General features: G+C 40.9%; 1 protein-coding gene across 2 annotated transcripts in view; it reads right to left on the reverse strand.

Annotated features, from left to right (window-relative positions):
- Window positions 1-1,258: 1,258 nt before the first annotated feature.
- The window catches only part of cd276 (CD276 molecule), a 123,335-nt gene continuing 98,346 nt past the window's right edge, over window positions 1,259-26,247 (reverse strand). For both annotated transcript variants that reach the window (XM_072695198.1, XM_072695197.1), the window contains one exon: window positions 1,259-2,663. The gene's annotated coding sequence lies outside the window, so the exon portion shown is untranslated. The remainder of the gene's footprint in view (window positions 2,664-26,247) is intronic.

The raw sequence follows: 26,247 nt of genomic DNA on the forward strand, positions 1-26,247 counted from the left end.
CGTGGTGCAAGTTATTAACATTAATTAAGTAGGTGTGAATAAACCTTGTGCCCAGCATTTTTTAATGTCACTCCAACAACAAAACACTTGAATGTGATGTGCTCATAATTCTGACCTCACAAGTGGGGCCCACGATCTTCCCACTAGCACATCTGAACAATCTGAAGTCAGATCTTTGGCCACGTGGTACATTCATAAAGTACCCCAAAAATGATGCAGAGACAACCAGAGAGTGAAACATGGACATATTTTTCATTTGTTTGATACAGTTTCGCATAGAAACTGCTAGAACTGCAGGTGCATTCCCCCATTCTGTAGTTGTTGCTTAGGGATACTAAACAGGATTTCCTGATTCAGGTCTATAGTAAGGGAGACTCCAAAAACGACATCCTTAAATCTGGCAAACTCTAGGCCTTGTAGGGTACTCAATCCCATGGTATTACATGACTTGAACAGGCAATGATGTTCACATGATGAGGCATTGGGCTTCATTCATCAGTATCTTCCTAAGAATTGTTCGAAAAAGTCCTAATTAAAAAAAAAATATGTAAGATTCATGATGTGTTTTTAAACCTCAGAATCATTGGCAGCTGTACTGGATAATGGATCCCATTGTCCTCATAAACTGAACATATCCCAAGAAAACATTTCTTCCTTAGAGTGGTTGGTAAATGAGGCCCAATGATTTTTGAGGCCTGGCCTGGAACAGTAGTCTGAGTGGATATAACGTGACTCTTTGTCATGTCTGAAACTGTTGAGTTGTAAAAGACAGTACTACAGTAGTCTACAGTAGTACAGTAGTAAAAGACTACAGTAGTCTTTGTATGTAGTCTCAAACATACAGAGCCGAATTATATACTGAGGATCTAGATCCAGTGCAGGCTTTGAACTGCTTACTCCTTCAAATCTGCAGTTGACTGCCTTTCATTAATCCCATGACATCTGCCTGAGCTCTGGATGAGCAAATTATGGAAGAAACACGGAAGGTGGAGGGACATATAAAGCCTTCCCTGAGGCTTCCTACACTAATCTGTCATTTAATTTCAAGCGCTTGTCCGAGCCACCGGGATGTCCGCTGCTGCTGGAAAGAGCATACAAAAAGATATATTTGTGTTTAGAGCTGGCATACAAAACCAGGCAGCAGGTCACAGTGAGGGTTTAGGAAGTACAGAGTAATTGCGGCCTTAATTAAATCCCAAGGAAAACATTACTATTTTACAGTGGGGCAACATCAAAAAGCACACATGGACTAGAAGTCTAATGGCAAATTCATTTTTTAATGCATGTTTATAGAAACTGACTGGCAACATTCTTCCATTCTTGGAACAACACATCAACTCATTTGGCACAGAACATACTCTGAGTACCTCGAGCCATTATTAAAAAAAAATTAAAAATGAAAGAAAAAAAAAAAGCGGATAAGATCCCTGTTCATAATATATTCCACCCTAAAGTCTCACAGTCCCACAGTTCTGTGTTCATTAAAACCATTTCTTACCATAATGCTGTCAAGGCCAAAGAGAAACCAGGGTGTGTCCCATGCACCATTTGCAGTTTGTTGGAGCTTAGCTGGCGTTCAATTGAAATTTCTCCCCAAAGTTATTGGATTTCTCGGGAGCAGGCAGACGCTGACAGGTACAAGTTAGTTCACGGGCAGGCCTTAATTAGTCCAGGCCGGTGCACTGGTGGAGAAGGAAGGGAAAAGAGAGAAAGAAGAGAAAGAGAGAGCCTCCTTTCGCTCCAGACACTGACGGCTGCTTCTTCGCTGGCTTCTCTCTTAAGCTCTTCACTTTCTATTAGGGTCTGAGATGTTACATGAGGCACCACTCTGAATGCAGAATGGAGTGGAGTTGGTGGTGTCAGTTGGTGGAGCTGGGAAGCTTGTCAAAGCCAATGGGCTTCAAAAAAAATAGGAGCTTCTGTTTAGCGCACTCTGCATACAATTACAGCCCTGCTCCATACATTTCAGGCACTTGCCTCATGGTGATGGCGAGTGGAAGCGAACGCTGCTGGGAGCAAGGCCGGGCTACTAGAATGGCTGAGGCTATTTCTGTCCATGCTGTTTAGAAAAGGGAGAGGAAGAGCGTTTGGAATATAAAACAGGAAAGTAGACTGACAACAGGAATGAATGAAAGCAGAACGGGCGAGTGCAGCCTTGGTGGCACTAAATATGGAGTCCAATACCTGTGTATTCACACGCAGGTGGCTTTTGGTAGATACCACAGATCTGATACTTAACATCAATCTACAGTGGATGGGATCTGAATGCTCTAGTGTCACTTCACTGAGACCATTTGTAAAGACAAGTGTGTAAGCAAAAATAATGCTTTAAACCCTTATGCTTTGTTTTAAGGGTCAAACCTGCCACTATGTTTAAAACTGATAACACTGAACGCCACTAGGTCAAACACAATGTTGAGACAACACAAGGGTTAAACCTCTCTGTCAACATGCAGTAAATGCACAGGTATTAGAAACACCAAGAATGCCCAGTAAAGACAGAGTGCATGTATGTGTATGCGTATGTGTGTGTGTGTGTGTGTGTGTGTGTGTGTGTGTGTGTGTGTGTGTGTGTGTAAGCCGAATTCAAATGTGCCTCTTCTTGGACGCTGTGGAGTACCGGGGGTTAACGTGAGACTCCTTCCTTCATGCGTGGTTTCACCCTGCAACACAAAAAGGAGGAGACAGACCAGGTTAAATGAGAGAATGTTCTTTTACGGGCAGAATCTGATGGGTTCAGATTAAAGTAACACTTGAGTGCCTATGTTTTTGCACTGAATGCAGGAATGCATAATAACCCCACAGGCCGAGATGAGTGGAAAGCAAAAATCAGCAGATTGATAATCCTTTTGCTCAGGAGTCGCTCTGACACCTTGCTGACACTAAATGTTGAAAGAAGCAGAAAGCATCACGATCTGATATAACGTTAAACAAATTGACGTGGTAATGGAACTGAGGGCAACAGCGGCCGACAGGGAAGAATACCAGCTCTGTCTAAAGCATAGTTTTATAATGAATCATGCCTTATTTCTTTAGTCAATGCTGACGATAATTTAGATTTGCCTGAAGGCAGGTGCCCCATGTTGCCGAACACAGACACATGCTTTGCTCTAAACATAGACTTAATATCCAGACCAGCTTTAGACCCACATTAAACATTGAGACAAGTTCTAGATACAGACTAAATATCCAGACCAGCTCTAGACACAGACTTAACATCCAGACCAGCTTTAGACCCATATTAGACATTCAGACAAGTTCTAGATACAGACTAAATATCCAGACCAGCTTTAGACCCACATTAGACATTCAGACAAGTTCTAGACACAAACTAAGTAGCCAGATCAGCTCTAGACCCACAATAAACATCCGGACCAGTTCTAGACATGGACTTCCAGATTCCACATCCAGATTAGCATCTAAGCATTTGTAGATATCAGTTGCCAGTTCTAGATATCAGACCAAACATCCAGACACTGACAGAAAACATCCAAAACATCCAATTCTAGACTTAAAAAAAACAGTTTCAGCTATAGAGAATAAAACACCTAAAACCAGCTCTAGACTCAACCTAAACATCCAAAGCCAGACCTAGTTGCAGACTAAATAATTCAGGTCAGATCTAGATACAGACTAAATATCCAGACTTAAGCTCTAGATGCAGACTAAGCATCTATTAGACTAAACAAACAAAAGATAACCCGGATAGAGTAACTTATTGCTGGAGTTATCTGAGGACCCAGTCTTGCAAAGTCTTTTTTCTTTTTCAATGGCCTTAATGAGGTAGCATTATATGGGCCTTTATAAGCAATGCAAAACTGACCGCTGGAAACTAACATCTTTTAAATTGGATCCCAAGAGTTTGACGAATGAAACTTTAGCTCACAGAAGCTTCAGCTAAATGAGACAAAAGTATTCCGGGTAAAAAAAAACAACAGCAGCAACAAGAAACCTAGGAAATCATACCGTGAAACATCTACCTAATTATAAGTTGAGGGTTCTAAGTCAGAAAATCTACAGTAATAGTCTGGGTCTAATTACTGTGCTAGTGAGCTTCCAGTCACCTTTAAAAAAAAACAACAAAAAAAACTAACAAAAAAAAAAGTTTTTGTTCAGATCACTCTCTTTAAACCTCATTGTTCACATATTATCCAATCACAAATTGCTAAACCTTTACAACAGGTAAGTTCAAACTTTTAATGCGCTCTTCTCTCAAGTCCATTCCCGACAGGCTGCAGTATCCTGCTGGTTATACGGCTGAAGAAATAGCTCTCAATGCATCATTAAACCTGGTGTAGAATTAACTTGGACAGACCTTAATTATGTCACAGGCGAGGTCCTGCAAGCCTAAGGCTTATAGAAGGGCAATATTGCTGGCTAGAGAGCGTAGATGGTTGGTTTGGACACATAATTAGAATCAATCAGCCATGTACTCAGAAGTGTGGCTTTAGCATGCTAAGTTGAAACCTAAAACATTCATAGTACAAAATGTGCAAAAAAAATAATAATAAAAAGGCAAAAAAGAAACACAAGAAATGTCGAAAAGATAAAAGCGCAAAAAGAACAGGTTGCATGCAGCGCTTTGTCTTTTTTTGAACCTGTCAAAGCAATAATGCTCATTCTGATCATGATTTGACTTGATCTGACAGCAGAAATTGCAGACCGTGAGTGAACGTTCTACTCTAATGCATAAGGTGGTAACTCTGTGCATGCTGCCAGTCCTGCTCAACTCAATGCCAGAGCCTTGAGAAGTTCCTCACTACCTCAAACTTCTACACTCTTAAAAATAAAGGTGCTTCAAAACCGAAATGGACTCTTAACTATCTGCCACTATTAATATCACTACTATTAATTATCATTACTCTGACCATCACTGCCATGACTATATTAAGTTCTACAACACCACGATTATTATATTATGATTATGATCAGAGCAGTTTAACAGTATAGATGGTTTGGTAACTTTTATCAATAATTTATAAATAGTTCTGACCAGAGGAGGATGGGTCGGGTCCCCCTTGTGAGTCTTGGTTCCTCTCAAGGTTTCTTCCTCCAGCTCTGAGGGAATTTCTCCTTGCCACTGTTGCCGTTGGCTTGCTCACTGGGGGTCTTGGATCCTTCATGTCTTCTTGTGAAGATTTTTTAAATTGGTAAAGGATCTTTACAACAAGAACAAGGTTCATCACACTTTCACATCTATTCCAAATATAGTTCTTTATAGAAAAAAAAGTGGTTATTTTATGGCATCACTCAAATTTCAGAGCTAGATGTAACTGTTGAACTTCAACAAGCTCTATGTTGGGATAGCAAGTCTTGGTTTAGTAATATGGCTTAAAGGTACTGTATACGATTTCAGTCCAATTCACTTTTTTCCAAAATTCAGCAAATATTTTCTGATGGTTCCCTTGCTTTCCAGTCTGTTTGCATGCTGGAAAAATGGGAAACAAACAAATTGGCTCAGGAAGGAACACAACACTGTTCCAGCCAATCAGTAACAGTGGACCTTCGTGCTTATGCACAGGACGGTGAAAGGGCAGGGCAGGGTAGATGCTACATGTTGAACTACATGCAGAATACATTTCTAGATTCAACTCTAACATACTAAACATCCAAATTCAGCTCTAGCAACATACTAAACATCCAAACCCAGCTCTAGAGATGGAATGATCATCCAAACCCAGCTCTAGAGATGGAATGATCATCCAAACCCAGCTCTAGCAACAGACTAAACATCCAAACCCAGCTCTAGCAACAGAATAACCATCCAAATTCAGCTCTAGAGACAGAATAAACATTCAGCTCGAGCACTTATACATTCAAAGCCAAATCTACACAGAGACTTAATAATTAGATCCAGATCTAGAGGCAAACCACTCTGAGTCTAACACTCTGAGTCTAAATCCAGACGCAGACTAGGCAGCACACAGCCCACAAATGTGGTCTGCTGTAAAAGATTTTCACACCTCCAAACAAACACAAACATTTTTATTATACAGAACACATGCGATAATATGAGGTTTGTAAAAGGGAATTATACTCTTAAAAAGTGCTCTTCAGCAGTTCTTTACTAAAGGCAAGGCTTCTATAAAGCTCAAAGAAAGCTTTAGATGTTTAATTGGTTCTTTGGCTGGTTAAATATTCTTTGTATTGGTGAAAAACATTTTGTACATGGTTCCGTTTTGCTTTTGTCTTTTTTGCTTAGAACACATTGCAGAGGAACAAAAGAAAAAATCTGAAAAATAGAAAAATAAATGAATAAAATAAGATGATAAAATAATAGCTGACATCCGATCTTCTACTTATTCCCATGCCATTTATGCACTTGTTGTTTACAGGCTCTTTATAATGGGTCTAAATTGGTCTATGGTTCTTATTCAGTGTTCTAGAAGACAGTACTTTTGATATACTCAGACAATCATATCACTGTTTAGTCAGATAACCAGCCATCACATTAAAACTACCTGCCGAATATTATTTAGGTCCCCCTTTATGTTGCTATAACAGCTCCACAAGACAGCCAGCGTTAACTCTTAGCTCTTCTGTGGGAACAGATCAGACAGGCTAGTCTTCGTTCCCTATTGCACATCAGTGAGCCTTGGGCGCCCATGACCCTACCACTGGTTGATTGGTTGTCCTTCCTTAGGGCACTTTTGGTAAGTAAGTTTTGGTCTAAATACAGAGAAAGGGAATTAATAAGCAAATATATATAAAAAATCTAATTAGGTCAGCAAAATCCAGCTGACATCTGCAACGTCACAAGCCTCCAAGTACAAGAGAGTTCCACCCAAAACACATCCATACGAGTAAGAGAGAAGACGTCCCACTGAAAACTCACTTCGGCTCTTACTCCCTCAGCCTCCGAGGCCTAGCAGGCCTCCCAGTAATCCATCATACAAATGAACACAACACTGTATTTTCACACCTGCTTGCTCTCCCAGGACCCACATCTCCTCTCAGGTCTCGCTCTGCGTGGAAATGAATGAGATGGATTGCAAAGGAGAAGATTTATCTAACAGGTAGAAGCAACTACGTATTTTCCAACTGTGAGGAGCTGATACAAGTGAGTCAACTAAAAGGGAGAGATTTATTTGCGAATTAGAGAAACATTATCACATTTTAAGAAAATGGATGTTTAGAGAAGAGCTTACAATTTCCAAAAACAGTTTGAAAAGTTTTTAGTCCTCCTAGCTTTACTGTGTTCTGCTCGGAGTCTGCCAGTTATGCTACAATCTATGCAGAAGTCAGAAAATAGGACGAATGAGATGTTCTTTGGTGTATAAAAAGTAAGCATGTGACTTTGGTTTTACAATCCAATTTATAACCCTGTTATTTTGCCTCAGGATGAAAGACTCAAATTTTCCTTTTATGGAGGATTCATGAAAAATATTAGCTGGTTTACAGCATCTGCGATGGCTCACAGGAGCCACATATTATTGCATAGTTTTAACACGGTAACAAAAACACTGTAATTATTGCTAAGTTTCCTGAGATAGTGTTGATTCAGCTGAGGTAGTCCATGTAGTAAACTCTCATTATGGTATTTAGTTGACGCTCTTTTTCAGAGCAACTTACAAGGTTACCTGTATTACAGAGGTGGGCCAATGTAGTGTTAGGAGTCTTGCCCAAGGACTCTTATTAGTGTAGCGCAGCATAGTCACCCAGACTGGGAACCCCAGTCTCCCACTTGGTGTGGTAGCTCAGTGGTAGGTAGTGGTGTTATCTGTTGCGCCACACCAACCACACCAAATTTGCACCACGGCGGGACAGTTGTATGTGCGGTATGAGGGGACATTTCCTCAGACATTCCCCTAGACATTCCTGGAGGAACATTCCTGGAGGAATGTCTAGGGCCCACAAAGAGATTCCGACTGTGTTTCCAACAAATTGGTTCACTCGTAGTCCCTTTTTCTTTAAACGTTGGAGATTGGAGAGGTAAAGTGCTGAAATGTCCCCTCATACCGCACATACAACTGTCCCACCGTGGTGCAAATTCGAGTGACTGAGGACAGAGCTGCCTCATTGCGCTCCTTCAGCAGGAAAGGAGTGCTGTGCTGACAGACAGTTTCATTTGTGTGGAGTACAGAGCCCTGCACACTAATTTCCTCTGCCTATAGGAGATTGTTCCGTTAAAAGAAACACACCGGCACAATGGTCTCATTATAATGAGCCTCTGTAAATCCAAACTGCATTCATTCTCCCCTTCATTTGCATTGAAATGGAAATGCCATATTTCATTCCCCTTCCACAGTAACCTTAGACTTATTTATATATTTACAGTACGGCGTACAGCGAGCATGGGGCGGTACTGGGGTTTAGGCCATGCTCCCGCTGCTCTGTTGACTCTAACATGAGAGATAGCGATGATAATAATGAAATTCAAATGGGGATGAGGTGGGGGGGGGGGGGGGGGGGGGGGGTAATCAGTGAGCCCCACACACACACACATATTCCATATTGCGAAGATTAGTACATTGCCATTGAGAGGCCACGGGGGTTGTGCTGATGTAATACATCCCAGGGCAATGTATAAGGATTAAATACGCATTCGCAAATAAGGCGAGGTTGAATACACAACACCCCCCCTCCCAATACAGTACGGCTCCAGCCAAGGACGATTGCTTTGGTGAATTTAACGCTAGCTAATATTAGCCTTCTCTTGACTGGGATCCAGTGGAGCTAATGTTGACATCACGACACAGTGGGCCAAATCACAGCTGACGCCAATGTGGCGACTGAATGTCATGTCAGGTCATTTCACAAAAATATAAAAAAGGAAGCCAGGACACACACACACACACACATATATATATATATATATATATATATATATATATATATATATATATACACACAAAAATGGTCTATGTAATCTTTTCTTCTCTCTTCTATTATTTTGTATGATTTCCCCCCCTCCACTCTTCTTCAAGGCCCTGTGGTGTTAATTATACTGGCTCTCTCCCCCGGAGCAAGCGGAGCTGTGGAAGTGCATTAATCTTGATTCTCCACTTCAGTACAAAGCCTTGTTTGAAGAGTCTCCTTTGGTAAGCCCCAAAGGCAGGGTGATTCAGACACTGAATGTGTGTGTGTTAGAGAGAAGAGAGAGAGTCATAGAGAAAAAGCATGTGAGAAAAAGAGAGAGAGAGGAAAGAGTCAGCCCCGTGTTTTCTCCGCAAACGTGAGCACCTTGTAAAGCATGTAAATCAGGCGGGGCCGTCCAAGCGTCCGTATTCTGGTGAATTTTTGCAGAGTGAAGCTAAAGCTGTCTGCAGGGCTGCCCACGTGCTCTTTGCTACAGGGTTTACAGGTGATTTGGCTGCCTGACGTTTGATCCGTCTGCAATAGGTCACTGTGTTTCATGTGGCGGTACCGTGAAGCTCCTTGTCCATCTGACTCCAGTCCTATTCGTTTGCATGCAATTAAATTGATTACAGATTCTGCTTATTCCCTTCCCACTCCACTTCTTAGACATGGCCTGGTTCCCTAGCCACTCCCTGTGCCTCTCATTACTGCGCCGCACTGCTTTGAAATGTTTGGGCCTCTTTGAAATCTATGAGCTCAATGAATCTGCAGTGGTACCCTTCAGAGATCCACCAAATTAAGCAAGCATTCAGCAGGCACACACAAATACGTACACACTTGCAATCAGAAATATTCAGCCCCCACCCCCCCACCCCAAAGAAATGAAGGATGAAGGCTAATCAAGGCAAATAAAGGCTTTATCAGTTCAATGATACAGCTGATGAACAAAGGAAATGAGTGATCTAGTGATCTAGTCTGACTCGCTTCTCATATTTGATGCCCACATGTGCAACATAGTAAAAACTGTGGTAACACTTTATTTGGATGGTCCATTGTAGATGCCTTGTTGATACTCACCTGACCTCACATTCAGCTAAATGTCTATTAAATGCAACTGAATTCAAAGTTCAATGTAAGTGATTCTCTATTGAAGGTAACTACACATATTCTTAACCCTAAACTTACCCTTTTAGGCTTAGGTTTAGAGTTAGATTTTAGGTTTAGGATAGCTTTAGGGTTGATTCGAGATTAAGGTTAAGATTAGAGTGTAGGGTGAGATTTCATAGAGAATCATTTACATTCAACTTCCAGTTCAGTTGCTTTTTGCAGACATTCAGTTGAATGTTAGGTGGGCATCTATGATGATCTACAATGGACCATCCAAATAAAGTGATACTACAACTAAAGCCATTACTAAACAATTAAATGTACACTCTCTTTAAATGATGACCAGAAGCTTGACGGAAAAGCACAGGAAGGGTCAGTTGGAATATGTCAGAAGGAATCTGGATAGGCCTGCAGAGTTCTGGGACACAGTCCCAAAGATTGATGAAACTAAACGGGAATGGTTTGGCCATATGTATCAGCAGTTTGTCTGGCTCAAGAAACGTGAGGCACAACAGTGAAGCACAGAGGTGGGTCAGTGATGATGTGGGAATGATTTTGTGATGCATTAAGCAGCAATCTTGACATCATGGATTTAGAGAAATGCCAAGCCATTTTGAGGAAGAATGTTAGAAGAACTTTCTGTGAACTTAATCATTGGTGATAATTGGACACTCCAGCAAGATAATGATCCCAAGCCTGCTTCCAAGTCTACCAAAGCTTGGTTACAGCATCAATCCTGAAATCTTCTGAAGTGGCCTTGTCACTTTCCAGATTCCAATCTCACAGAAGATCTTTGGTGGGATGTAAAGAGAGCAGTTGTGGCATGGAAACCATCAATCCTCAATGAGCTAGAAGCTTTTGCACTAGAAGAATTGGCATTGATTCTACGAGATATCTGCAGCTTGTCAGTACTTACTAAAATTGTTTATTAGATATAAACTAATAAACAATAATAATAATATTTGGGTAAAAAACAATTTTACCCAAATACTGAGGTTGGGTTTTTTTTTCATTTAAAGCAGCAATATGCAATATTCTTGTTCCTGGGCTCCCCCTATAGTCGCAAAGTGGAATTTGCGCTTTGAGCCACCATAATTTTTTTAATACATGTTTCTGGTGTGCTGAGCTTGGAGTGGCAATGATAGCGGTGCTACTTTTCCTTTTACAGGTCACTGGAGAATCAACAAGATTTTGAAGCTGTTATTTTAAGATGCTACATAATGTTGCTTTAAAAGCTCGATTAAGTCAACTGATGAACTCAAAACTGCTTGTATGGGGGATATTTCTGATTGCAACAGTAATTAAAGCAAATGTTCCAAAATATAATGATTGTAAAATAAGCCTCTCTGTAAAGGTTCTGAAGTGCTGAAAGTTTGGACGCAACAGTAACTTTGTTTAGGAATAAGCAGCAAAGTTTCAGAACAGTTTATTGATACAGAATAAAATAGTTTGACTAAATGCCTGTAGCGAGATCGCGCAGCTAACTGATTCTTAATTTGTTTTGCTCCTGGTGATTCTCCCGCAGAGTTTTATTGCAGCTGTAATCAGATCCACCTGATTCTCCCATTCAGACGCTCCGGAACGCTTGATGAACTGAATCAGGTGTGTCAAATTAAAACTTTGCAAAGAATTAAAAAATGGTCCATGTAATTTATCGACAGAAGCTCTGTTCAGATTGGATTAGTTTATCAGTGGGGCGTCTGGAATAAGCATTTTACAAGAAACCACGCAAAATTACTTTAAATCTCACTGACTGACTGGATTATTCAATATGTTTTAGAAGTGGGTGGAATTTCCTTTTAAATGATGCACAGAAAAGCGAGGTACATGCTAATAGCCTCTCCATCCATCCATCCATCCATCCATCCATCTATCTACCAACCAGAGAAATCAAAGACAGGGGTGAATTAATTTATTAATACATGTAATAATTGATTGCTTTTTTGAAGTTTTTTTTTTTTCTCCCAATTTGATTCTGCCAGTTAACCAAATTAGCAAACTATTAATGCTACCGACAATAGAAGGGTAAGGACTCTGATACATGTGAAGCCAGACACTGCCTCTTCTCTGAACTGTTGCCGATGTGGCATCATCACGCAGCCGACCTGGGGCCCTAGTTCCACTGCTGACATCGCTTTTAGAGTGATGAAGGGGAGAGAGTCCCATCTACCTACCCAGAGAGAGCACAGCCAATTGTGCCCTCTCGGACTCTGGCCCCTGATGGCAAAGTGCCATGGCTCTGGATTCAAACTCGGGGCCCCCAGGCTATAGTTGCAGCAAAAAAACCTAGCTAAACCACTAAGAGTCCATAATTTCGTGTTACCCATCAGTTCTGCCCATCAGTTCTCTCCAATATGGCTATTACAGTTTTTCAAGCATCTCCTCTGGGTTAATTTTTGATCATTGCTAATGTCTAGTGTATCTGGCCTAGTACAACATCCATCCATCCAACCATCTTCTTATGTGCTTCTTCCTGGTCAGGGTTGCCTTCGGTCCGGAGTCTACCCATAATCATTGGTGCTACTCCACACAGGGTTAGTCCAGTACATTGAACGTTAATACACCAAGCTTTCTGGACTGCTGTGTTGCCACAATAAACCACATTTACATCCAGCCACAGTTTTACATTCATATACCCAGAGAACTGTGGCATAAACTTCAATCTGTCCTTCTGAATCTCCACTAGTTTTTCCTACACATGCTACTCAGCCGTCTCACTGCAGTGCACAGCTTGCTGTTTGGAATAATGGGGATGGCAATAGAGGATTCCTGGTTTTCTTTTTTTTTCCTCATTTTTGCTACGTCAGGATATTACAGTATCTATCCAAGTCAGGCTATTTGAGCGAAACCGCTTCAAGTGACAGACTTTCGAAGGCTTTTCAGAGAGTGTTTTTTTTATGGTTTATCGATTCGGGACACACTGAGGAATCCATAGTCCGTGTACGTCTTGGGCGGAACCGTCATCAGCAGCGACTGAAGAGCTCGGGAGACATTGATCTGATAATGCAGATTGATCTCAATATATTCATACAAGTTTCCACAAAGACAGTTATCCACTCCGAAAGACACACACAAAAGGCGACAGGGCTGTGTGTGCTGGCATGAGCTTCATGAATATTCCCATTAGAACAAGCTAACACACCCGTGTTTGCATTCTTACAAATCACAATGCACTTAATGATATGCACACACGCCTTTGATTAACTCCATGTTTACAGTTGTTTGGCGAAACTGACGTCAGTTTATTCATTTTAAGCGAAGTGTTTCAACATTATTATGTATATTATGCAAACATGACTAAAATGGCAAATAAATAGCCGACGCCAAACCTTCCGAGACCCTGACAGCGGAACAATAAATGTGCAGGAAAAAAAAACAACCAAAACACTTATGGCAATTTGCATATCCGCAGATGAACCCCTTTACATCCCTCATTGTAAACACATCTCATGCTAACGCCAGTGCATATGTTTACTTGTATAATTAGTACAATTTAAGTGAAGAAGAAAGTAATTAGTTCTGCTCACCGAAGGAAATGAGCCAAGAGTAAAAGCCACATTTAAGAAAAAAGAAAAAAAAAGCCAACAAACACCACGGCCCATTTCCCTCAAGGGCTTGTGGGATGTCAAGTCCTTCTCAGTGGTGTGTAAATGTATCTGTATGTGCTGCTCCATTCGCGTGAGAAATGGGGGTAAAAGAGAACGCGTGGTGTCCCAACAGGAGGAAGTTTTTAGCTGTGTTTAGGAGTGAAAGCCTGAGGAAGCAGAGAGCATGTTGAGAGAGAGACTGAGTAACTACCCTGAGCCTCAGATGTTCCTTCCACAGAGGCAGATGAGCCATCTGATGTAGGGTAACATGGGGGAAAGAAGTCCCTCAAAGTAAGATGCCCCCACCACCGTATTTTTGTATTTTGTGTCAAACATAATATCAACACATTTACTGAATGGCTCCCACAGAATTATTCCTGAAATGTCTTCTGGAAGACAGCATTTCATTCCAGGAAAGCCACATTTTGTGTACAGATGGTTTCAATAAGACCTCTGAAGGCATCCTGTGGTATCTGGCACTAAGATGTTAGCAGCAGATCCTGTAAGTTGTGAGGTGGAGCTTCCATGGATCTCATCAATGAGCCTTAAGCACCCATGGTGCCGGATTTTCGGTTGTCCTTCCTTGGAGAAGTTTTGCTAGGCCCTACGCTTTCGGACACCATTACGAAATGGCCAAAAGAATTGCTTTATATAATGAACATGGCACAGTTTCAGACACAGCTTCAGATCCTTATTCTTGCCCATTTTCATGCTTCCAACACATCAACTTTAAGAACTGAACAATATATCCCAACCCTTGACAGGTGCCATTGGAACCAGCTCATCAATGTTCATGTCAGTGAATTTAATGCTATGGCAGACTGCTGCCCAAATTATGGCCTTTTATATAGATCGATTTTTGTTAAAAAGCTACAGAATTGTTTAGAAGATGTCAATGGCTAGATGGCATTAGTATTCTAGCTATAGCAATCTTAACTAAAATTAGGCAATATTTTAAGCCATCTTGCAGAGAATAATGGATATTTGTTTTCAGCCTGACATGGAATCATTAATTAATGTCAAAATTAAACCGGTTTAAATATATTTGTTCTACATTTTGATTGGATAATGCAATGGGAGCATGATTTGACAAATAATAATTTATACATCTGCAGGTAGTGGGTCACAATGCCCTGTAACAGTGTGTCAAAGCGTTGTGCTCAGCATGCTAAACCTATGCACCACAGTGAATACAGGCATTGTTCTTAAGGGTAGAATTCCCCACATTCTCCCATGCTCAACCCTAGCCACAGTAAGCTAAATTATGTCAGATACCCTCTAATCTAATTGCCTTGCAGCAGTTTTATCTGTCGGACAGGAAGCCAACCATGACAACAATGAGCAAGATAAGCTCCTGGATGAGTTCATGACATCTTGTCTTTAAAGGTTATTTATCAGTTTTGGTTAGACTTTGTTTCACATGGGTCTGTTTTTGCTGTAGCACAATTGTGACTATTGACTGCACTTGGTCTGCACTAAAACAGCAACTTTAGTTTGTGGTTGGTCATTTCACATGTCAGACAAATTAAGATAAAGTAGGCGGTACTTAACCATGATTAGGTGGGATGAAACTCACCAGAAATTTGGCTTGTGAGACCCAACAGAAAACCTGGAGCCCCAAAGGTGCCCCAAGGCCATGAAAGAGAGGGGAGATGTATAGAATTTCCATGCTCCTCTCAATCATCTGCAATATGATGAATCTACGGCACTTAATGGAGTCCTAAGGCAGCTGATTTCCATAATTCAGCCTGTGCTTCCTTCACAGCTAAGGCAGCAGCCCAAGGAATCTCAGAGTAAGCTAGACTGGGAAGTGATGGGAAACAGAACTCCAGGCATGTTCATTAGTTGTCATTGATCACCTGTCTTAATCGCCTCCATCTACCCCTCCTCTGCTCCTCCACTGCTTCCTTCGCTCCACCTATGAGAGCCCCATGCTAGAAGAACGATTCAGGCTAGAAGACTGCTGTGTATTGGGGTGTTCCATCCTGTCCAGTGCAATGTTTATATTTTTCCCAAAAGGCTCTCTGGTGAAATCTCGCAGGCTTAGCCATCAAAGGTTTACCAAAGTCTACTAGTTTTTTGCCCAAATGATACTATATAATCTGGTGTATGTGAATTTGACCATAATGCACCTCACAGTGATTAATGGATCAATTAAGATGCTCCAATTACTTGAAATAAAATGCTATTTTATTCATCAGCAGTAAACACTGGAGGTTAGGTAGAAATGTCATATTGTATTAGTGGAAGTCTGTGAATGCAAGCATGTATTAAAATAAGCATCAAAACAGTTCAGAGACATGACTTAAGACATTCTTAGCTAGACTTCTGCCGTGTAAGTTGGGATGTCCCAATCAGGATCTCTTAAAGCTGAGCACTGGCCAATACCAATGCCATCCAATCTTTGTGTTTGTATAAGTCAAATCTCTTTCTATAATGAGACATTCTGGACGGATTGACTTAGTTTAGTAGAGACGTTTCTTGACTGTTATATAGTGTGTTTAATATCTTATAATCCAGTCTAACTCTCCTCCCTGACCAATCAGCTCCCAGCTCCTTTAAAAACACTGCAGTCAAATCACTTTGTGTGTGTGTGTGTGTGTGTAGAAATACACACTCTGAAATGATATCTATTGTTTGTCCATTTCTGATGTGAAATAACTGGTTTATAGTGGGTGAATGTGCTATGATTGAGTTTTCTATAGCGTGTGTGTATCAGCATTAGCATTAGTGTACATGCGGTTCTGAAGGTGCACTTCAGTGCTGGTTTAAAAGCAAAAAAGGAAAGAAAGGTGTGCGGTTCTCCCACTGGTAAAACCTTTCTGTAATAATGTTAAAAAGGTTCAGATATTATGTTCTGTTTTTATTTTTTACTGTAAATTAGGTCCAAACTCTTTCGGTTACCTTCTAAGAAATGCTCCCAAGTGCTCCCAGCTGGGCAATAATGACTCTGAACCTTATTAGGATTAAAATAGCCAATACCTGATCTATTAAAATATCCATGTATTGGCCCTTTTATTGAAATAGCTTGGGACATTCCAGCATTTCATGTTTAAAACCTGGTTAGGCTACTGCTCCTAGGCGGTCAGTGTGTATCTAGGATTTCCTGAAGGCCTAGAGAGCTGTTTTTGGACAAAGTCTATCCTGTCCAGTGGAAATCAAAATGTGCTTGGTTGATTTCACTGACACTTTCCATTTATGATGGCAATTAACCTGATTCATTACACTTCAGTCCAGAGTAACCAATGGGGGAGCTTGTTTGACTGCATCTTCTGCACATAGACACAGTCAACCCCAAATTTTAACCAACAAGCCTGTTTTCAAAACAGTAAAGGGTAGCAATAGATACACTGAAAAGCTACAAGGCCTGTTTTTGAAGGGGCAACTGACAGACTAGATGAATACACCAATGTAATGTGCCGTCATACATCTGCTTCTGAGTTTCAACAAAAGCATGGATGAACTACAATAATGGTTTTCAGCTGAGCTTTGTAGAGAAAAGAAAGCAGCATTCAGGAGTAGGGACAGCATTCTCCACAAAGCGGCCAAATACAGTCTGAAGAAAGGGATTAAAGGAGCAGAGAGAAAATACTCTGAAAAGACAGGCTGAAAGCCACATTGCTGCTAACGACCCAACTTCAGTTTAGAAAGGTCTCCAGGAGATTACCACAAGGCTACAAGGTGAAAAAGCTCCCCTTCTCCTGAACAATCGTCAGCTCACCAATGACCTAAAGGAGTTCTACTGCAAGTTTGAGAGTGTGAAGGACAACCTCCAGCCCTCCTCCCCCGGCTTGGCTCTATTACCTTTGCTAGCACCAATTTTCAGACATTTTCAACAAATCATTAAAACTTTGCTCTGTTCCCACATGCTTCAAGTCCAAAACCATCATCACAGCACCCAAGAAACAAACACGACATGACAAAATAACCACAGGCCAGCTGTCCTGACCTCTGTGGTCATGAAGGTCTTTGAGCACCTGGACCTAGCTCACATGAGAGCTATTGCAGGCCCTATTCTGGTCTCCCTGCCGTTCACGTACATCACAAACAGGTTTGTTGATACCACAAACTTGGCCCTGCACTTCTTTCAGTGTAAAAAGTCCAGGGACTTGAAATGGAGTTCTGTTTATGGACTTCAGCTCAGCTTTTAACACCACTGTGCCAGAGCTCCTGCAGGTCAAACTGTCGGAGCTGTCAATGCCAGATCCCATCTGCCAGTGGATGGAATTGGATCATGAGTTTCCTGACCAACAGGAGGCAGCACATGCGGCTAGGAAAACACATGTCGGATATTCAGACCCTCAGTACTGGCTGTGTGCTTCCACCTCTGCTCTCCCAATCTCTACACATATCACTGCATCTCTAAGGACCCATCAGTGAAGATTTCTATAGCGTGTGTATCAGCATTAGCATTAGTTTCCATGCGGTTCTGAAGGTGCACTTCAGCGCTGATTTAAAAACAAAAGAGGAAAGAAAGGTGTGCGGTTCTCCCGCTGGTAAAACAGAGCCTTTCTGTGACAATGTTAGAAAGTTTCAGATATTTTGTTCTGTTTTTATTTTTTTTACTGTAAAATAGTTCAAAACTCTTTCGGTTAGCTTCTGAGAACGCTCCCAAGTGCTCCCAACACTCCCAGCAAACACATGTCAGATATTCAGACCCTCAGTATTGCAGTACCATAAGGCTGTGTGCTTCCACTTCTGCTCTCCCAATCTCTACACATATCACCGCATCTCTAAGGACCCATCAGTGAAGATCCTGAAGTCTGCAACTGATGACAACTAGAGATACTAGCCTTACTTCGCTGGACCTCTCGAAAGTATAGGCTACTATTTCTCACGCCAAACATTTGATTAGGTTCACCACATCAGCTTTTGGAGAAGCTTGTCTGGATTACTATTGACTGTTGAAGTGAGTGGTATCAACATAGTAAAATCCACAGAGCTCTTTGAGGCCTTCAGAAAGAAAGAAAGGTTGTAGATGCACTCTGTAGGTCTGGACTGCACAAGTTTGGCACTTTTTTATGGAAGGTGTGCAAAACATCAGAGCAAGACTAAAGTCTGCCAGAGAACACTAACACAAAGACCAGCACTTCTAGAACAATGCGCTTTGGACGGATGAATATTGAATAATGCCCTGATGTTTTGTTTTTTGACAGCAAGAATGTACTTAGACCTTCTCTAAAGACCTGAAGGGCCCTGAGGGTTCCCCAATGGCCTTTTCAAAATTTTATTCAATGCTTGTTATGAAGGTAGGTGAGTAGCCTTCAGGTAAAGTGTTTTCATGATTTGGGGAAATCGTGTCTAAATTGTAGCCAGGGCGTCAATTTTGACAAGATACCCAGCGTGTATCCTGACTGACATGAAGGTCTTGGTGCACCATCCATAGCAACCCATCTAGATCTAGACCCAGCAAATGACTGGTCAGGATGCTCACAGAATCTTTATTGGAGGCTCAGTTTATTTATATGGCAGCCCTCTGAGGCATCGGTAGTGCAAAGGCAGGTATTATTATAATGATTAACAGACAATATGCAGTACTTTGCAGTGCTAATTGTAGCATACACACCACTGATGTACCGCCAAACTACATTCATTCAGTATAGGCCTCTCTGTTTTTGCTCCCCTTCTACCATTTTCACTATTATTCCTAAGAAAAACCTCTATTTTCAATAAGCCAGCATCTCAGTCTCTACATTCACAAGCCCGTTGGACATCTGGTGACAATGAGAGATATTTTTAGAGTGACAGTGCGGCAGTTAAGGTGGATATATAGGGAGAAATTAAATCAATATTTCAGTGCGGCACTTAAGTTGTGGATGAGGGGTCCATTATCTGCCACTAATTGTCCCTATAGGCCTTCTCCGTTGAAGTGTATTAATATTACCGTCATTAGAATTCACAGGAAGTCCACAGCCACTGAAGTGGACTGTTACTGCCCTCTTCTCTTAAACAGAGTGATGGAAATACAGCAGCACAGCAGCTATGTAAGGATGATGAATATAGACAGTCACATTTCTTCGCACACACAGCCTCGCATACACACTTTGTGAAGCAGCACATTTGGAATAGTGCGTATCATGTATTATTTTCATAAATCAATATTTCTAAATGTGAAACATAGATGACTGTGAGATGGTTTATCATGCGCAGCCCTTAATGAAATCTTAATGCTACGTAAATAAATTAGAAAAAATACAATATCATAAAGCTTAATGGTCCCGGGACGATGAATCAGGATAACAAGATATACAGAGTTGTGTTATTAAATAAGACATGCTGCATGCTGCATTAATTAAGCAATCAATACATAAACTGTCACACAACCAACAACAAGAATTGATCGCCTGATTCTGCAGAGTTGCCGAGCCCCTTCACCCGCAATGCAGTTTGATGGAAGGTCGCAATGTACAGTAGATTTGCCTGCCTACAGTAAGACAGCCAGTGTAATTAAGCTACCCATACAGAAACCTAAATATATGACATACACAGTCATATTCAAATATTATGACCACTCCTGGCTTGGAATGCAGTACAGGAAGTGGCCAAAGTGTTAAAAAACTTCAGCAGCACTGCTGTATGTGATCCACTCGTACCAGCGCAACACACACAAACACGTCACCACCAAGGTCAGCGTCACTGCAGTGTTGAGAATGACCCTACCCCCAAACACTACCTGCTCTGTGGTGGTCTAAAGTAAGTCATGCATCACACGAGTGCTGCTGTGGCCTTCAAAACGTTGCCCAGTGTATGAACCACGTTTTTGCTTTGTGCTAATTTCAGATTTCCATACTTTCAATGCCTTGGGTCTTTGGAAACTAAAGAAACTAAATTGTTATAAACTGGTTATGAACTGGTGTTTGAGAGATCTAAAAACAGTGCATCGACTTAAAATACTGACACATTTTTAGCATCAACATCATTAACTGCGACGATTAATGGCAGCAGCCCTGTCTGTATTGGTGACCAAACCGAGACTCAGTAGTAAAAAATGTGAGCCGGCAGAACTTTTGACTAAACTAAGCTGAGTTAACTCTGTTATCAGTTACTGCATCATTTTCAGTTGGTCTGACTTTACAGTTTTTAACAGTAAATTGTGCACAACTTTGTTTGCTTCTTCAAATGATATTTTGGCATAAACAAGAAGCCCACTGTCAAAAATATGTTGAAATAATGATCTAGACAGAGCAGGTTCCAGGCGTCTAGTGAAAGCTGAACATGAAAACATGCTAGAACGTGGCGAATTAAAAATACAATTTGGTGACTAACAACAGGACTCTTTCTACCAATTATATTGGATTGAAAGCCAGGCTGGAGAAGCAAACAAGGCCCTACACTACTGTGATTAGAAATTGCTTTGCTGTTGTGGCTGGTCCAGATGAAATGAACTGTCTAGGTCTGCAATTACCTCTCTTTTTTTACACCCTCTCCAGCATTCTTATCTTCTCTCTGCTCCACTCAATCTTTTTCTTCTTAACCACTGCCACAAAAAAACCCCAAAAATCATCTGTTTCGCAACAGCTGCAGGTGAGCATTTCTTTGTGGGACTGGATGTTTTTTGTGCTTTATCATTATCTCTTATTTTCCTGTGTCTGTGTTTTGCAGAAAACTCTTTGGGGTTCTGTATGTATGTACAGAATGAAACAATAGTCTAGTAAGTAATTTAGGACCATTTCAATTGGTCCATTACAGAGACACAGTAATGAAGAAGAAAATTGTGTTGTGAAACTACTACTCTATATGGAAAAAAGTATTGGGACACCTGCTCATTAGATGTTTCTCCTAGTTTATCCAGCTTTTGTTGGAGTTACTATCTCTACTGTCCAGGAAAAAGGGTTTTCTACTGGAATTTGGAGGAGCATTGCTGAGAGGATTTGATTGCATTCAGCAACAAGAGTGTTAGTGAGGCCGGAATATTGAATGTTCACCACTCCACCAATGTTCATCATCTGCAACTCATCCTAAAAGTTTTGGTCGGAGCACCATTATTCCACTGATTCACAGCTCAATGCTGGAGAGCTTTATACCCCTCTAGCCCATGACTGTTATTAGGCATGGTGCCAATAGGTTTGTGTTGATCTGCTCCAGAGAGCCCGAGGGAATCTGCATTACTTCTCTACAGGGACTTGTACATCTGTGTCAGCAATGGGTGCAACTTAAAGTAGCTGAATGCATTCATTAGAAGTATTGTCCACAAACATTTGGACATATTGTGTATGTGCATGTGTGGTAGATGTTACAACCTGAAAAACTTCTGTACCTTATTTGGGTCAAATTTTTCGGCATGGCCTCCTGACCCCTGAAGGTGTTCTGTGCCATCTGCCATCACCAAGATGTTAGCAGCAGATCTATTAAGTCCTGTAAGTTGTGAGGTGGACCCCTACAGATCTCACTGATGAGCCTAGGGTGCCCATGACCCTGTCGTCACCTCTTCACCGGTTGTTCTTCTTGGAGCATTTTTGGTAGGTACTGACCACTGCATACCAGAAACACAACACATGACCTGTCGTTTCAGAGATGCTTTGACCCAGTCGTCCAGCCATCACAGTCTGGACCTTCAGTCAAAGTGACTCAAATCTTTATGCTTGCCTATTTCTCCTGCTTCCACTGACACACTTGCAGCCTAATCTGAATATCCTACCCCTTGACAGGTGCCACTGGAACCAGATAGTCAATGTTATTCATCTTTCAGTATTTCTAATGTTATGGTTGAGTATTTTTTAATTTTTGAATAAATGTAAATACATTTGTTTTAGTTGGGGGGTTTACAGGCCTCTCCTCTTTCAGAGGAAATAAATAAAAGCAACTGCCGAGCAGCATTGCCAAGATGGATGCTGACTTTCCTTTACAAGTAATTTGCCCATTTGTCACGAAATACACACACTGTCTATAAAGCAGTACACGCCTTCTTCCAGTGTAGCAGCGTCAAATAACTTTGGGCCTTTGAGTTCCAACTGCCCAAACAGTGGATGGCCAGACTGGTTGGTTCATTCCACCGCAGTGGGAAAGCCTCAGGGCGTTCAAAAATTCTGATAACTGAGAAACAAAAGTCTCTCAGTTTTAAATATTTTTTATTTAATAGAATCATCACACAGTAATTTCAGTGTTGGTCAACAAGAGTTGGAGTATTTGTAAAGTAGTTTTACTTTTTATAATCATATACAAAACCCTGTACACTATTTATTATTTAATTTATTATTAGGCATTATTTGTAAATTAACAAACCAACTGTTTTTATCTAACAATAGTTGCAAATTACATTTATTTAAATGTATTTTAACAGAAAAATAATATGATTTATACAGTATTCCTCTGCTTTCTTAAATTACATTTGAATTCATGTAAATTCACAATAATTATCTGTAGTTAAACATTTGGCTAATTATATAAAGTTGTATGTCCACAGTAATAAATTATTGCCAAACAAAAGCGTTCAAAAACAATAAAACAAATGAAATATCCTAAATCAAATTCAGTTGGAAAACATACATTTGCAGAACTTTTCATTACATGTACTACACTTATTAATTTATTCGATTTTATTTTTAATTATTACAATAAAAACAATTATAAAAACGGAATCAGCCAGCCTAAAGTTTATACCCAAGACACAATAGCCTGGGGGAAACGACAACACACTGATGATCACATCATTTACTGGTGAGTGAACGGGGACCCAACATCCAAATAGTTGGTACCAGTAGCCGATGGGAAAGGTGAGTTTTACTCAGAAACAGAAACTGCACTGATGTTGGATCATGAAATCATGGAATCCTTTCTGAAGAGGTTCAGTGTAACTGAGTCAGCTGTGCTGGTTTAATAATATACACTGACCTGTAGGGTTTGTTTGTGCAACACAACCTCGGTGTGAAACCTACATCTCTCCCATTGTCTCCGGGCATCATCAATTTGCACACAGGGTATGTCCTCAAAGTGTTGCCGTTTTCCCTAGTCTACCTTCTCCTTTTAAGACTGCCTGGACTCTGTGTTGTAGGCTGTATGAGAAAGTTATCATTTTTTGACCCAAAAGAAGTGCACAGGGCACAGTTTTAGACATAGCTCATGTCTAAAGTTTAAATAAGACAGGCTCCTCCAAAGTCCTCTCTAAAGATGTTCTAATCATCTGCATCTGATTGTAATTTTAGCCACTGGAAGTAGTAATAAATGTGGGGGTGTCTGAACTTTTTTCCCCCATAAGAAAATTACATTATTACATTTTATTACACTTAAACATTACAGTTTACAAATGATGTTAAGAGGTTTAATAGGTTTTAATAGGTTTAGTTACATTACCTCCATCTCCCAAAATTGTTTATCCCTAATGCAGAAAGTTATTGTAAATGTGTATTACTCAGTAACTACAGGGACGTCTGTAGAAACTGTGGCTATGTGGCTATTCTTTAGTAACAGAAGTTTGTAATGAGACCTTTGGCCCGCCGGCATCCATAGGCTTCATTTAAAGGATCAATATATATAAATATGTTTAAAAGGACAAAGGCTTTTCATGGGGTGTCCTAATTTTTTTTTCAACTGACTGCATAGCCTGCTAGCTTCAGGAATATCTACATATGTGGTACTTAGCAAGTCTAACAGTGACGGTAAAAACCCTTTAGTAAGGAGATATTACAATTCCATTCGCAGTCTAGCTCTGCTGAGACGTGTTTGTTCCCACAACATGTTTGAACTGAGGGAGGCTGAGCATCTTAAATGTGATCTACACAAGACACTTGTCTAATTCATCTCCTTTGATCTAAACAGCGTTTGTTCTTTGTCTGAACGAGATCTAATTTCCCTGGACAGCACAATGGCACGGACTCCGAACCAAACAAAAAAAAAGAAGAGAAAAAAGCAGCAGCAATTTCCCCACGAAGGAGACAGATTCACTCATTTGGTTTTTTTGTAATTAAGACGTGAGAGACACGGTTAAAAGTAGTTTGACTTGATGATGTCAGCGCCGTCAGTCAGCCTCCTACGTGTCTGGGAAGGCAAAACATGGTGGTGAATTCCCTCGGCTTAGCAACTGCCAGTCGCCCTCCTCCTTGCCATACACACACACACAAACCCTGAAGTATGTCCTGCACCGCCTGTGCCTAATATATTAACACCTGTGTCTGAATCTTTAATGACTGAAAGCGTTGGTGATTAATGGTAACTAGGCTTTGCATGCAAGGTGAAGGGGAGGCGAGCACTTGGCAGGGTCTCTCTAATGACAGGACACTGAAATGAATTCGTCATGGCAACCATTGCCTTGCTGCCTTTTCCGGAATTAAAATGTCAAGACTTTTGAAACTCAACGACGTCCTTCATGGAACAAAGCTGACGTGAACTTGTTAATGTAGAAGCTATTGCTGACCCCCCACCCTACGCCCCCCACCCTCCCATCTCCCTTCTCCCCCTCCAACATCCAAACACAACATCATGAGAAACAGCGCTGGAGGAGACAAGAGCAAACTGACAATGCTAAAATAGTGGCAGAATGGTGAAGTACTGATTACAACATTATGCCGATATTGTATTAAGAACAATAAAAACACTACATGTGTAGAAACCCTCCGGGGTCTAAGGGCATTTTCTCGATTTTTGCATATCCTTTTTAAAGAGGCCATTAAAAGCACTTGCATATCAGATAGTACCCACATGTTTTATATGAAAATGTTCAGAACAATCTCTATAATGAGACCCCATGTGACCTGAAGCACAAGAGCTGGAGTCAAGAGATACTTTGGCCCTAAACCTGAAAAATTAAAGTCTGATTTTAAAACTTCTTCATATTTCCTATGAAAATATGCCTGTACTCATGTGGACAAATTGTTTTGGGGCTTGAAATGGGTTAACATGAATCCACCAGTTACAGATGAGATCCAGCAGTTACACACACAAATCCTCCAGTTAGACATGGCAAGGAGATGAGTGATGAGTTTCTGACTGTTTGTAGATCAGTTTGACACTAAACACAGACAGACGCATGAATCCACTACTTAAAAAAGTGAGGCAGATGACGGACACACGAATCCACCATCCTAGACATGGTGAGAGGCAGAAGATGAGTTTCTGACTGTGCTTAAAAGTTGTGTCCGCACCAGGAAACCAAAAATATTAAATGAACTCAATCAATCAATTCTAACAATCGCCAACCAGAATTCTGCCAGAACCTTGGTGAAGCTTGTTGACCGAAGCTTATCTGCCAAAAGCATCTGGTCAAGGTTGCTAAGGAACATTTAACCAAGTATAGTGTGCTGTATGTACATTTCTGAGCCCGTATATGAATAACCTTCCCTGGTAGTTCTTTGTAAAAGGGCACAGTGCAGTTGTCATTCATTACTGGAATCCTGTCTTTTGATAATCTTAACTACCATCATGTTTTTAGTTTCTGGGTCCTGTCAGGGTTGGGTGGTAGAGCCCTCACTACTCTAAACAGAACATTGAGTGCGGAAGGACAGCGTTTTGACCTTAACCGTGAGCTGTGAAGGTGTTCAGACCAATAACAAACTAAAACAGCTGTGCAAACAACAAATAAAGCATGGACTCACAGTGTGTTAGCGTAGTGCGAGCTTGTGAAACCAGAGCTGTTCTTTGTGCCTCTGTGCTCTGTGCTGCTGTCGCGCAAAAACCTATTATATCTCCAGTCCTGTCACTGTTTGTCGTCACTTAAATGAGACAGTTGTTCTTAATATTGTGTCAAAAAATGTATGATTAGTTGTCATTTTGGAGACAGCAACAATCTGCAGATGTGCAACACATGTCTATAATCATTTTA

This window comes from Salminus brasiliensis, chromosome 13 (assembly GCF_030463535.1).
Source record: "Salminus brasiliensis chromosome 13, fSalBra1.hap2, whole genome shotgun sequence".
NCBI classification, from domain to species: Eukaryota; Metazoa; Chordata; class Actinopteri; order Characiformes; family Bryconidae; genus Salminus; species Salminus brasiliensis.